This window comes from Macaca nemestrina, chromosome 3 (genome assembly GCF_043159975.1).
Source record: "Macaca nemestrina isolate mMacNem1 chromosome 3, mMacNem.hap1, whole genome shotgun sequence".
Classification (NCBI taxonomy): Eukaryota; Metazoa; Chordata; class Mammalia; order Primates; family Cercopithecidae; genus Macaca; species Macaca nemestrina.
The window spans coordinates 41,807,888-41,820,477 of record NC_092127.1 but is presented as its reverse complement, the minus strand read 5'-3'; the positions used below and the strand labels follow the sequence as shown (position 1 = coordinate 41,820,477).

The following is a 12,590-nucleotide window of genomic DNA, read 5'->3' as shown; positions in this document are numbered from 1 at the left end:
CATTCAAGATAATTGAAAGCATATGTTTACACAAAAACTTGTGCATGAATGTTGATAGACGCATTATTCATAATAGCCAAAAAGTAGAAACAACCCAAATATCTATTAAGAGATTAATGGCTAAATGTGGTATAGCCATATGATGAAAAATTAATACATGCTACTGTATGAATGACACTTGAGAACATAATGCTAAGTGAAAGAAGCCAGTCATAAATGGCCATGTATATATGATTCCATTTATATGAAATGTGCAGGACAGATACATCTATATAGATAGAGGGTAAATGGGTGATTATCTGGGTCTAGAGGTTTGGAAAGAAATGGGAAGAGATGGCTAATGGGTACAGGTTTTCTTTTTACTTCCTAGGGTGATAAAAATGTTCTAAAATTGATTTTGGTGATGGTTATGCAATTCTGTGGATATGTTACAAGCTGTTGAACTGTACATTGTCAGTGGGTAAGTTTTATGGTGTGACTTACATCTCAATAAAGCTATTTTAAACAATGGAACACAGCTGCAGATAAATACCATAGCTAAAAGAAGGGTCTTAAATCACTATAAACTATCACTACATGACGTCAGCCACATTTCAGAGACCATGGGCTGTGAAATGATTAAGTCACTCATTTTTTTAGGTTGGAGACATTGTATTTTGTATGGATGTTTTTTCCATGGCAAGCTGTAGTCTGTCACGAGGTGTAGCTTTCTTCCCTGAAGGGTGGAATATCACCCTTCCCCCGCCCCAACAATTGTGTTATATAACATGCTGTTAGCTTCGTTGGCATGCTTGCCACATGCCACTTTGTGCTGTGACCCCCCCACACATTTACTTGATAAATAATTATCCGTTCTGTGAAAGTTCTCCCACACATCGCATTCAGGCACTGCTTAAAGAAAATGCTTCCCGTTTTGCTCTCGTTAATCTGACATTTCAAATATTACATTTGGTTTCATTTTGCCTGGTTCCCATATCACTCTTGAAAGGATGGCAAGATGCTTCTGACTTGTAGAATTCACTTACTTGTATTTTTATGTTGAAGAAGAGAGGAGGAAATCACCTGTGTATCTGAAGCATTAGGTGTTTTAGAGTGATTTTATACCAGCAACTTTATTCAGCATCTGTTTGCATGATGCTGTACCGTTTCTCACTTTAAAAGGGTGAGCTAAGAGCATGTTGCCTTCAGAAGCCCATGCAATTTGACTGAATATGAGAATGTTTATGTAACGCATTAATTGTACTAATATTTGTAAGCGTTTTATAGAGCCTCACATCCAGGCACCTAGACAATTGTTGACTGTTTTTGCCACTGAGGGATACAACAATAAACTAGAAACTAAAAGACTTGAAATTAAGGGAACTCATAGACCAGGAAGATTTAGAAGCAAATAACAGTTCAAAGGTCTAAGGTGCTGTGGGAGATGAGCAGCATGGGGGAGTGTGGGGTTGGCTGGGAGAGCTTACTGAAGAAAGTGATTTTTTAAACTGACTCTTGAAGATTAGGTAACCAGTTTGGCGACTCAGAGGAAGGGAGGCCCAAGGCAAAAAGGAATCACAGGAAGTATGGAGAACACATGTTGAGATAATCCTTTAAGTCAGAGGTTCTCAACTGTGGGTGATGTTGCTCCCAGGGGACATTGAGCAATATCTGGAGACACTGATATAATGTATTTTAACTGTGTGTTTTGGGGCTGGGGGTTAGAGGAGGGCAGGGAGTTGCTACAGACACCTGGAGGGTAGAGGACAGCTGTACTGTTGAACACCCTCCAGGGTACAGGGCAGGCTTCTGCAACAAAATATCATCTGGTCCAAAATGTCAGGAGTGCTACTGTTGAGAAGTCCTAGATTTAATGCATGTGATAAGATAGAGACCCCTGCAAATACTTGTGGAATTGAATGGAAGTAAACTTTTTTTTTTGAGATGGAGTCTCTCCCCGTCCCCTAGACTGGAGTGCAATGGCATGATCTTGGCTCACTGCAACCTCTGCCATCCCAGGTTCTAGCGATTCTCCTGCCTCAGCCTCCTGAGTAGCTGGGATTACAGGTGTGAGCCACTGAGCCCAGTTAATTTTTGTATTTTTAAATAGAGACGGAGTTTCACCATGTTGGTCAGGCTGGTCTCGAACTCCTGACCTCAGGTGATCCACCTGCCTCAGCCTCCCAAAGTGCTGGGATTACAGTCGTGAGCCACCACGCCCGGCAGGAAGTAAACTTTTAAAATGTAACTTTTTAAATGTAAATTTTTTATGTAAGTGGAATTATACCTTTTATTGAAATATATATATATTTCAATATATATAGAAATACATTTCAATATATATACAAATATGTATTTCTATATATAGAAATATGTAGGTTTCAATAAATATAGAAATATATATTTCAATATAGAAATATATATATTTAACTATATGTATTTCAATAAAAAGTAACCATAGCTTAGTTTGGTTATAGTATAAGCAATGAAGTAAAGCCAAATGGAAAGGGCTCTGTGTCTTGACTCTTCTGTGTGATTTGTTCAGTGATGATCAGTTATTCAGGAACTACCAAGATACCAGTGTAGAAAGAAGAGCAAAGAAAGTTATTTTAAAAGAATTTTAGTGGAACTTGCAGAACATGGAGTGGGTAGAATTAGAAACAGCATTTCTAGTATATAGGTATCTGTGTTTTTCATAGAATGTAAGAATTTTCCCTAAAGATGATATTGTTGATGGTGATGTATTGAAAGACACGTTTTATATTGGCTCTGATATTAAATGGAAATCTGAATTGACATTAATATGGATTTATTTTTAAATTATATGCTGAAGGATATTGGAACGTGGGCCATAGAAAAATTTTTAACTTTTCTGAGTAAAGCCAGGATAAAATGTTTTGTACAAGAGTTTTTGTGGAGATACATTTTTATTAATCTTGCATAAATACTTTGGTGTGGGAGTGCTCAGGTATGGTATATGTATGTTTGACTTTTCAGGCAATTAAGGTTACAAAGTAATTTTACCCTTCTACCAGCAATGTATGAGAGTTCCTTTTGCTCCACTTCCTTACTAACCTTTAGTTATGTTAATCTTTTTTATTTTAGCCAATTTTGACTAGTGATGTTGAGCACTTCTTCCTGTGCTTATTGGCCATTTATGTTAATTCTGTCATGAAGTGTCTATTAAAATCTTTTGCCCATTTAAAAATTGTGTTGTTGGTCTTTTTGTTATTGAATTGTAGGAATTCTTTAGAAACAAATGATTTACCACATATAATGTGAATATTTGATCTGTGGCTTGCCTATTTTTTTTCTTCAGTGTCTTTTGATGAGAACATGTTAACTTGAATTTATCAGTTTAAAAAATTTTATTAGGGTTTTTTGCATCAAGAATTTTTTTTTTTTTTTTTACTTTGAGGTTTTGAATAAATTTCCCCGTGTTTTCTTATAAAAGCTTTATAATTAGTCCATGACTCATGAAGATTTTTGGGGGATGTATGGTGTGAGACATGAGGGTTGAGGTTTATTTATTTTTTCCACAGGTAAATAGCCAGTATTTCCATCACCTTTTATTGATAAAGACTTTCCTCTCATTTAATTGTTTTGGCATCTTTCTAAAAAATCACTTGACTGTGCATCTGTAGGTCTATTTCTAGATTATTCTGTTGCATCTCTTTGTTCTTTTGCCAGTAACACACTTACCTTGATTATTGTATCATTAGTCAGGTGGTACAAGTCCTCTGTTCTTTGTAAAACAATTTTGGCTACTGTAGGTCCTTGGTGTTTCTATATAAATTTTAGAATTAATTTATTTTTACAAGAAAACACGTAAACCCATAGGTCAATATTGTGAATACAGAACCTTACAGTTCATGAACTTGATTTTCTGTTTATTTAGATTTTCCATTTATCCCAGTAATGTTTTACAGTTTTCAGCATAGAAGTCGTGGGCATTTTTTTTTTTGGTGTTAAATTTTCCTGAATATTTTGTTTCTGCATGATAATTTAAAATGATATTTGTTTTACCTTTAATTTCCAACTGTTCACTATTAGCATGTAGAAACATACTTGGTTTTTGTATCTTACAATATTGCTAAGTGCACTTATTAGTTCTATTAGTTCTGGCAGTTTCTTTAGGATTTTTAAATGTACACAGTGCTTTTTTTTTTTTTTTTTGTATATGATAAAAACAGCATTAGGGCCAGGCATGGTGGTTGACACCTGTAATTCCAGCACTTTAGGAAGCTGAGGCAGGAAGATCACTTGAGCTCAGGGTTAGAGACCAACCTGGGCAATATAATGAGATAATGAGACTTTGTCTCTTTAAAAAAAGAAAAAAAAAATTAGCCAGGTATGGTGGTGTGTGCATGTAGTCCCAGCTACTCAGGAGGCTGAGGTGGGAAGACAGCTTGAGCCCAGGAGGTTCAAACCTGCAGTGATCCATAATCGTGTCACTGTACTCCAGCCTGGGCAACAGAGCGAGACCCTGTCTCAAAAAAAAGACAGCTTGATTTCTTCCTTTCCGATCTGTGTGCTTTTTAGTTTTTTTACTTGCCTGCCTACACTGCCTGAGATTGCCTGTAAAATGTTTGACAGAAGTGGTGTTATTGACCATCTTACCTTGTTCCTGATCTTATTAGGAAAAGTGTTCATTATTTTACTTTAAAGTGTGACATTAGCTGAAAATTGCTTGTAGATGTCCTTTTCATTTTGAGGAAGTTTTTATTCCCAGTTTTAAGCATGAATTGGTTGGAATTTTGACAAAATGTTTCTCAGTGTCTATTGAAATCATTAAATATGTTTCTTTAATCTTTGGGTACATATTACACTGAATTTTGTAAGTTTACCTCACATTCCTGAGTTTAAACTCTACTTAGTCATGATGTACTAGCTTTTTGTACACTGCTTCATCCATTTTGCTAGTATTCGGTTAAGGATTTTTACATTTATGTTCATGAGAGATATGTGTGTTATGATCTTCATTTTTAGTGTCCTTGTCTAATTTTGGTACCAAAGTTTACGATGGCTACAGAAGAGTTGGGAAGTTTTCCCTTCACTAATTTTTCGTAAGTGTGTCATATTGGTATTAAGTGTTTGAGGTAATTCACCTGTGAAGCCATCTTTGCCTAGAGTTTTCTTTGTGAGAAGTTTAAAAATTTTTAATACGTTTTATTTAGAGGATATAATGATATTCAGATTTCCTGTTTTTCTTGGGTTTTGATAAATTGTGGTTTTCAAGGAATTTATTTTCTCTAAGTTGTTGACTTTATTGGCATAGATGTCATATCAACTTGTTGCTCTCATACCTATAGGATTTATGATGGTAACTCTTGTGCTTGGTACGGATTTTTGTTTCATATTTTCTTGATAGAGGTTTATCAATTTTGCTAATATTTTCCGAGAATCCGTATTATCCACTTTTTATTTTAATCATTTCTGAATTTCTTTTTTTTAAACTTTGCATTTAATTTGTTTTTCTTTTCATTCCTAAGTTAGCACATATCATTAATTTTACACCTTATTTTTGAGGTGGGCATTTGAATCCATACATTTTCTAAGGACTATTTCAGCTTGCATTCCACACATTTTGATTTGCTTTTATTACAATTCAGTTAAAAATAATTTATTTCCTTATGTGATTAGGCTATAGATTGAAAACATGTGGTATTTAGAAGTGTGTTTTAAAAATTCCAAATGGTTGGAGATATTCCACATGTCATATTATTGCTTTTTTTCTACTTAAGTACTCTTGGTCAGAGAAAACACAGTTTATATTCTATCAATATGTATCGAATATTGAAAGGATTTTTTTGCATGTGTGCCTATTGTCTTAATGATCCTTTTATGAAATATCTCTCTGTGCTAATAATTACCTTGAAGTCTACCTTCTAATAGTAATATAGCTACACTTGCTTTCTTATGCTGTTTGTACAGCATATCTTTTTTCATCCTTTTCCTTTTATCTGATTCTTTATGTTTAAACTTTTTTTATAAACAGCTTATAGAGTTCTGTTTTTAAAAATTATGTTAGCCATTGCTTTTTAATCAGAGTTTTAGTTTATATGTAATAATTATTTTATTATTATTATTATTTTTTAGAGATGGGGTTTTGCTATGTTGCCCAGACTGGTCTTGAACTCCTGACTTGAAGCCATCTTCCTTCCTTGGCTTCCTAAAGTGTTGGGATTACAGGCATGAGCCACTATGCCCAGCTGATCCATATATAACTTTTGATATGTATGGGCTTAAATCTGCCATCTTGATTTTGATTTCTAGTTTCCATGTTTGCTTTCTTTCGTTTTTTGCTGTTGCCTTTTCTATTGATTTTTAGTTAGGCCTTTTAGTGTATTTTTCAGATAGTGTCTCAGAGTATAACATGCATTTAAAAATAATCATAGTATCTGCCTTCTCAAAAATAAAGACCCTTAGAACAGTGGACGACTTCCAATCATCCTTTTGCTGTCTGTGCTCTTGTTATTATCTATTCTAATTCTACATACACTATGAATGTGGGAACTACATAGTATTTGAACTACATATGTTATGAAGTAATTATACATGACTACTTTTACTTCATGAAATCAATAATCAGTGGTCTTTTAAAGAAATTTACTGTTTATTTACATACGGGTATATGCGTACATATGGGTGCAACTGTTTTGACCAAAAATTTTTTTTTTTTTTTTTTTTGAGACGGAGTCTTGCTTATATTTGTCCTTTCTGGTTTTCTTTATTCTTTTTTGCAAAACTGGATTTTTATTTTGTTGCATTAGGCTGCCTTTAGTTTGAGCATTTCTTATAATGCAGGTCTGCTAGAGAAGACTTCTTTCCTGTTTTGTCTGTGTGAAAATGTCTTGTATATTGCCTTCATTTTTGATGGATATAGAATTATTTTCATAGATTTCCCCTTATACATTTTAAAGAAGTCATTTCATTGTCTTCAGGCTTCCATTTATTTTCTGATGATAAGTTATCCATTTTTCTTACCAGTCTCTCTTCTCTCCTCTGTCGTCTTTTTCTCTTGCTGCTTTCAGGATTTCTTTTTAAATAATTTTAAGTTTTTTTTTTTTTTTGCCTTGCCCAGGGTTCCACTGAGGTTCTTGGATGTGTAGGTTTGATATTTCTTACTACCAGGTTTAGAAAATCTTAGTCATTATCTCTTCAAATGTTTCCTCCATTTTCTGTTTATTTTTTGGGATTCGAATTAACTTAACGTTAGAGCATTTGATGCTGCCCCTGGAGATTTCAGATTCTCTGTTTCAGTTTTCCCACCTGATTTCCATTTGTGTGTGTTTGGATCATTTCTCTTGACCCATCTTCAAAACCATTCAGTAAGTCTCTAGGAAGTTTCAAACTTTCCCACATCTTCCTGTCTTCTTCTGAGCCCTCCAAACTGTTTCACCCTCTGCCTAGCTTATCTTTAGAGAGAAAGAGAGATAGGGGTGGGGTGGGGTGGGTTGGGGAACCGCCAAACACTTTTAAACCACCAGATCTGGTGAGAACTCACTATCAGGAGAGCAGCACGGGGGAAACCACTCCCGTAATCGGATCACCTTACAACAGATCCCTTCCTCGACATATGGGGATTACAATTCAAGAAACACTCCAGGCAGGCCATGCCATCTCTGAGTAGGACACAGACTAGGTGGATATGAGCAGCCCCTCAGATCCACCACAGGGCGGTCTCTCGGTCCTGCTCTCAGACTTCCTCATGAGCACTTGGGATCCCACAGACAAGAGTTGGAGGGCGGGTTCAGACTCACTTTGTGTCTAGGACTCCTAGGAATTCTAAACCATCACACCAGCCTATGTTCTACCTTTAAAATTTTGTTAAAATTCCACTGTTTTGTCTGTGATGATTTCCTGTTTGTCTTGCTGCTCCACCATGGATGAAAGCAGCTGGGGTGTGTGTGGGGGTGTGTGTGTGTGTGTGTGTGTGTGTGTGTCTGTGTGTGTGTGTGTGTGTGTGTGTGCCTATGCGCCTGTGTCTCTGTGTCTTTGTATTCTGTCCAGGGAATGGTTTGTCACTCTTTGGATTTTCATTCATTAGGTCTTTTTTACATCTTTGCTCTTAAATGAGTTTTTGTAAAACAGTGATTTTATAGGTTCTCCATCTTGTTCTTACTGGTAGAGTGGGAATGATGTTCTCTCATAATTTTTTTACATTCCAGATGGGAGCAACAGTTCTCTAATGATTAATAGCTTGAAATCACTTTCATTGGAATATATAATCTTCTGACTGTCATTGCTCATGTGCTCTGTTTGAAACTTTTTTTTTGGTGGACAGAAGAAAGAAGTTACTATAAAGGCTTGACCTTGAGTAAAACTAGTCAACATGCTTTTGTTATCTCTGGAAAAAATGCATGATTCATAGATTTATACTTTGTTTTTTTCCCAGAAACCCTATGAGAAACTGATTACATTTCTATAACTTTAAAAACTTTTTTTTGGCTTCAGCAGTTTCCCCTTCTCATAATAAAATGTGGGGCAGAACTTGTTACATGCTGGTTTGGTTTTTTTCTTTTTCCTTTTCAACATTCCTCTTAGGAAAGCAATAGAATATTCCTGATTGTTACCATTATAAGTTTTGGTACCTGCTTCTTTGTTTATTCACTTAATAGCTCCTCTATTTACAATAATGTCTCCTTAGACTTGTGAATGTTTCTCTCTGCTTTTTTCTTTGTGTATTTTCCAAATTTATAAGCTCAGTAATCTGTCACTTACAACGCAAGGGTAAAACCTGTCTCCTACATGGTTTGATAGAGCTATAGAACATGCAGTTGAAAGAGACTTAAATAGATATGGAGTGAAATGTAGAATACAGATAATAGGCAGTTTCTTATGCTTGGGCTAGGGTAGTGCCTGATTGGTAATAGCATGTATTTGTATTTGCATTTTTTTGAATGAATGAATGAAAGAAAGAGGTTGAGATGCTGATTTATGATCTTAAGTTCTTTTATTCTTAGGAATTCTTTTAGAAAGAATTTATGAATTTAAGAACTTGTTTGTTTCTTCAGATTCCAATTCCCAAACTTACATACTACAGATAATAAGTAGGGTTTTAGATAAAGATTATCCTGGCAGCTTGCCCCTTTTCACCTGGTTTGTTTTTTTCCTTCACAAAATTTATACTTTTGCCTTTGTATTCATCAGGAATCAGTTCTGATTTGCTGTGTGTGATGAGTTATCCAGAGCTTAAAATGGTATCTGGAAGTCAGTAGGTACTCAGATTGTAGTTTGGTTGAAATGAATTATTAGGTGAGTAAGAAAATGGCAGTGTTCTCAGATGAACCGGTATAATGCATTGCAGCAATATGGTTCCAACAACCCCCAATCAGAACTTTCTCAGTTCTAATTCTTGCTCTAATGGAGTCACTAATGTTGTCTTAGCTTCTCCATCAAACGAATATATGATTGGTATTTTTTCCCTCCTTCCTTCCTTTCCACACTTCTCTATCTATAAATAAATTAAAAACAACAACAACAACAAAAAACTGCCTTGAGACAGGTTCTTGTTATTTTGCCCAGGCTGGTCTCAAACTCCTGGGTTCAAGCAATCCTCCTGCCTCAGCTTCCCAAAGTTTGTTTTTTATTTAAATGTGAATAATCCAATATACTTTGTAAAGTTTTCTGTTCTTTACTATTCTGAGATTTCACCGTATTTCCTTTACATCCATTAAATTTTATTAATAAAATATGTCCTTTGTTTCCAAAACTACAGAATTTTTATGTTTTGGTTTAACAGTGTGATGCTGTTGATTCTGCAGTTTGAAATGTGTCTAGTGTTTCTCAAAGTCTCGTTCTTTCTTGGTGATGTCCTAGCAATTGATTATTAGAAAAGAAAAACTTGAGAAATTCGAAATGGTTGAAACATGTTCTAGCACACGTTTTATTTTTCCAACGCTAATGCTTTAGAGGCAGGGAGTCAGTAAATAGAAAATGAATATGAGCAGTCTTTGTGAGAGGATGGGAACCCAGCCTTACCTAATACTGGTGGCTGATCCCTTTAATGTAAAAGTAATGCGTTGCAAGTGTGAAGTGTTCTGAAGAATGTGTAGTGTGATGAGTTAATTCTCAATAGTGGAACTGTTTTGAGTTATTGTTACATTATTTGCCAGAATATAAACAAAGGGAATTCTTTCCTTGTGGATGATCCATTTCTACTTAATCTCTCATCTTTCAACAAATTGTTCTCTGCTGCCTTCCACAAAGGGCTGTGTGGCTCAAGTTTGAATCATTGTGCTTGGAGGCAAGACATATAATAATACTTTACTTTTTATGCTTCTTTGGATTTTTATCAGAAATAATATGGCTGTTTGATCTGAAGCATGATAATTGGTTTTTCCCTTACTTCAGTATTTATACTTCTAGTCATAACGCTTTAAGCCCTTCATCATTCAACAGTTATTTCTGTGTTTTAGGTTACTAGAATCAGTCATTCTTCTTCCTGTCCAGCATCTCTATTTGCTGCTGTATGTGTCACTGGTGAAGAATATACAACCATCTATCTTGAGTTAGTATTATTTTTCCTCCACATATGAGCATCAGTGGAAAACTTTAGGGGAAAACAAAAAGGAACTAGAGAGGACAAGGAATTTCCTGAGACTCATGGTCTGACTTTGAGAGTGTATTAGGTCCTTACTTGCTACATTGGTTCATGGTTGTCACTGATTTCCTTTACTAGTTACTGATGGTATATTGTAGTTGACCTGTCTTCTATTTGTTATTCTTGGAGCAACAGCTTTCATACTTATCATTTTGTTGCCCATAGCATGTAGAAGCACTTCTGGAATATTTCCCGAGCACCTTCATTGTTTCTTTTTTCATTTTTGCCATTCTGTATCATCCTTTTAGTCTTTTAATATTTTTTTTTACAGTCAAGTCTTACCTATCGTCAGTCCATTCTCCACCCAGCAACCAGACTGTTCATGTACAATTTTAACCTGATCTGGCTATTCCCCTACTAAAAACCTTTAGTGGCACTTAGGATAAATTAAATCCTTAGCATGGTGTATTAGTTCATTTTCACACTGCTACAAGAACTGCCTGAGATTGGGCATTTTATAAAGAAAAGACGTTTAGGCCGGGTGTGGTGGCTCAAGCCTGTAATCCTAACACTTTAGGAGGCCTAGTCAGGCCGATCACCTTGTCAGGAGTGACCTGGTCAGGAGTTTGAGACCAGCCTGGCCAACATGGAGAAACGTGTTTCTACTAAAAATAGAAAAACTAGCTGGGCGTAGTGGCTGGGCACCTGTAATCCCAGTTACTCAGACACTGAGGTAGGAGAATTGCTTGAACCTGGGAGGCGGAGGTTGCAGTAAGCCGAGATTGTGCCACTGTACTCCAGTCTGGGAGACAGAGCGAAACTCCATCTCAAAAATAAAGAAGGGAACGGGAAGGGAGGTTTCACTGACTTAGTTTTGCAGGGTGTACAGAAACAGGAGGCATGGGTAGGGAGGCCTCAGGAAACTTACAATCATGGCAGAAGGCAAAGGGGAAGCCGGCATGTCTTACGTGGCCAGATCAGGAGGAAGCAGGGTGGTGGGGAGTGGGGGGTGCTATATACTTTCCAACAACAAGATCTTGTGAGAACTCTGTCATGAAAACAAGAAGGGGGAGGTCTACTCCTATGGTCCTGTCACCTCCCACCAGGCCCCTGCTCCAACTTTGGGAATTGCAAATGCTACATGAGATTTGGGTGGGGACACAGAGCCAAAGCATCCCACATGGCCAGGGAGGCCCTGTGTGGCCGGACTCCAGCCTGCCTCCGCAGCTTTCTCTTGTGCCAGTCTCCAGCAGGCTCATGGTGCCAGTGAGGAGGGGATCTTAACTCCTCCAGAGTGTGCTTTTGGTCTCCTATGCACCTTCTCGGCTTAGAGGACAACTCTGCATTCAAAAAAAACTTTTTTGAGGACAACTTTTTAAAGAGTCGTTTTCAGTTCACAGTCAAACGAGGAAGATAGAGATTTTCCTTATTCCCCCGACTCTCATGCATGCATAGCCTTCCCCATTATCAACACCCCCACCAGAATGCTGCATTTGTTAGAATTGAGGAATCTGCCTTGACATACCATAATCACCCAAAATTCATAGTTTACATTAGGGCTCACTCTTGGGTTGTACATTCTGTGGGTTTGCCCAAATGTATACTTAATGTATCCCCCATTCTAGTATCATACAGAAGATTTCACTGTCCTAAAAAGCTTGTGCTCCACCTGTTCATCCCTTTCCCTCCAGTCCCTGGCAACCAGTGATCTTTTTACTGTTTCTGTAGTTTGACCTTTTCCAGAGTGTCATCTACTTGAATCGCAAAGTATGTAGACTTTTCAGATAGGCTTCTTTCACTGAGTGGCATACATTTAAGCTCCCTCCATATCTTTTCATGGCTCAGTAGCTCATTTCTTTTTAGCACTGAGTGATACTCCATCGTCAGGATGTACTACAGTTTTATTCATTCACCTAGTGAGGACATCTTGGCTCCTTCAAAGTTTTGGCAGTTGTGAGTCAAACAAAATTTGGTAGTTGTGAATAAACATCCATGTGCAGGTTCTCGTGTAGACATAGTTTTCAACTCCTTTAGGTAACTACCAAGGAATGTGACTGCTGTGTCC

General features: G+C 36.7%; 1 protein-coding gene across 7 annotated transcripts in view; it reads left to right on the top strand.

Moving 5' to 3' along the window:
* LOC105463455 (Rho GTPase activating protein 10) overlaps positions 1-12,590 on the top strand; it is a 351,270-nt gene that overhangs the window by 176,230 nt on the left and 162,450 nt on the right. The window lies entirely within an intron of this gene.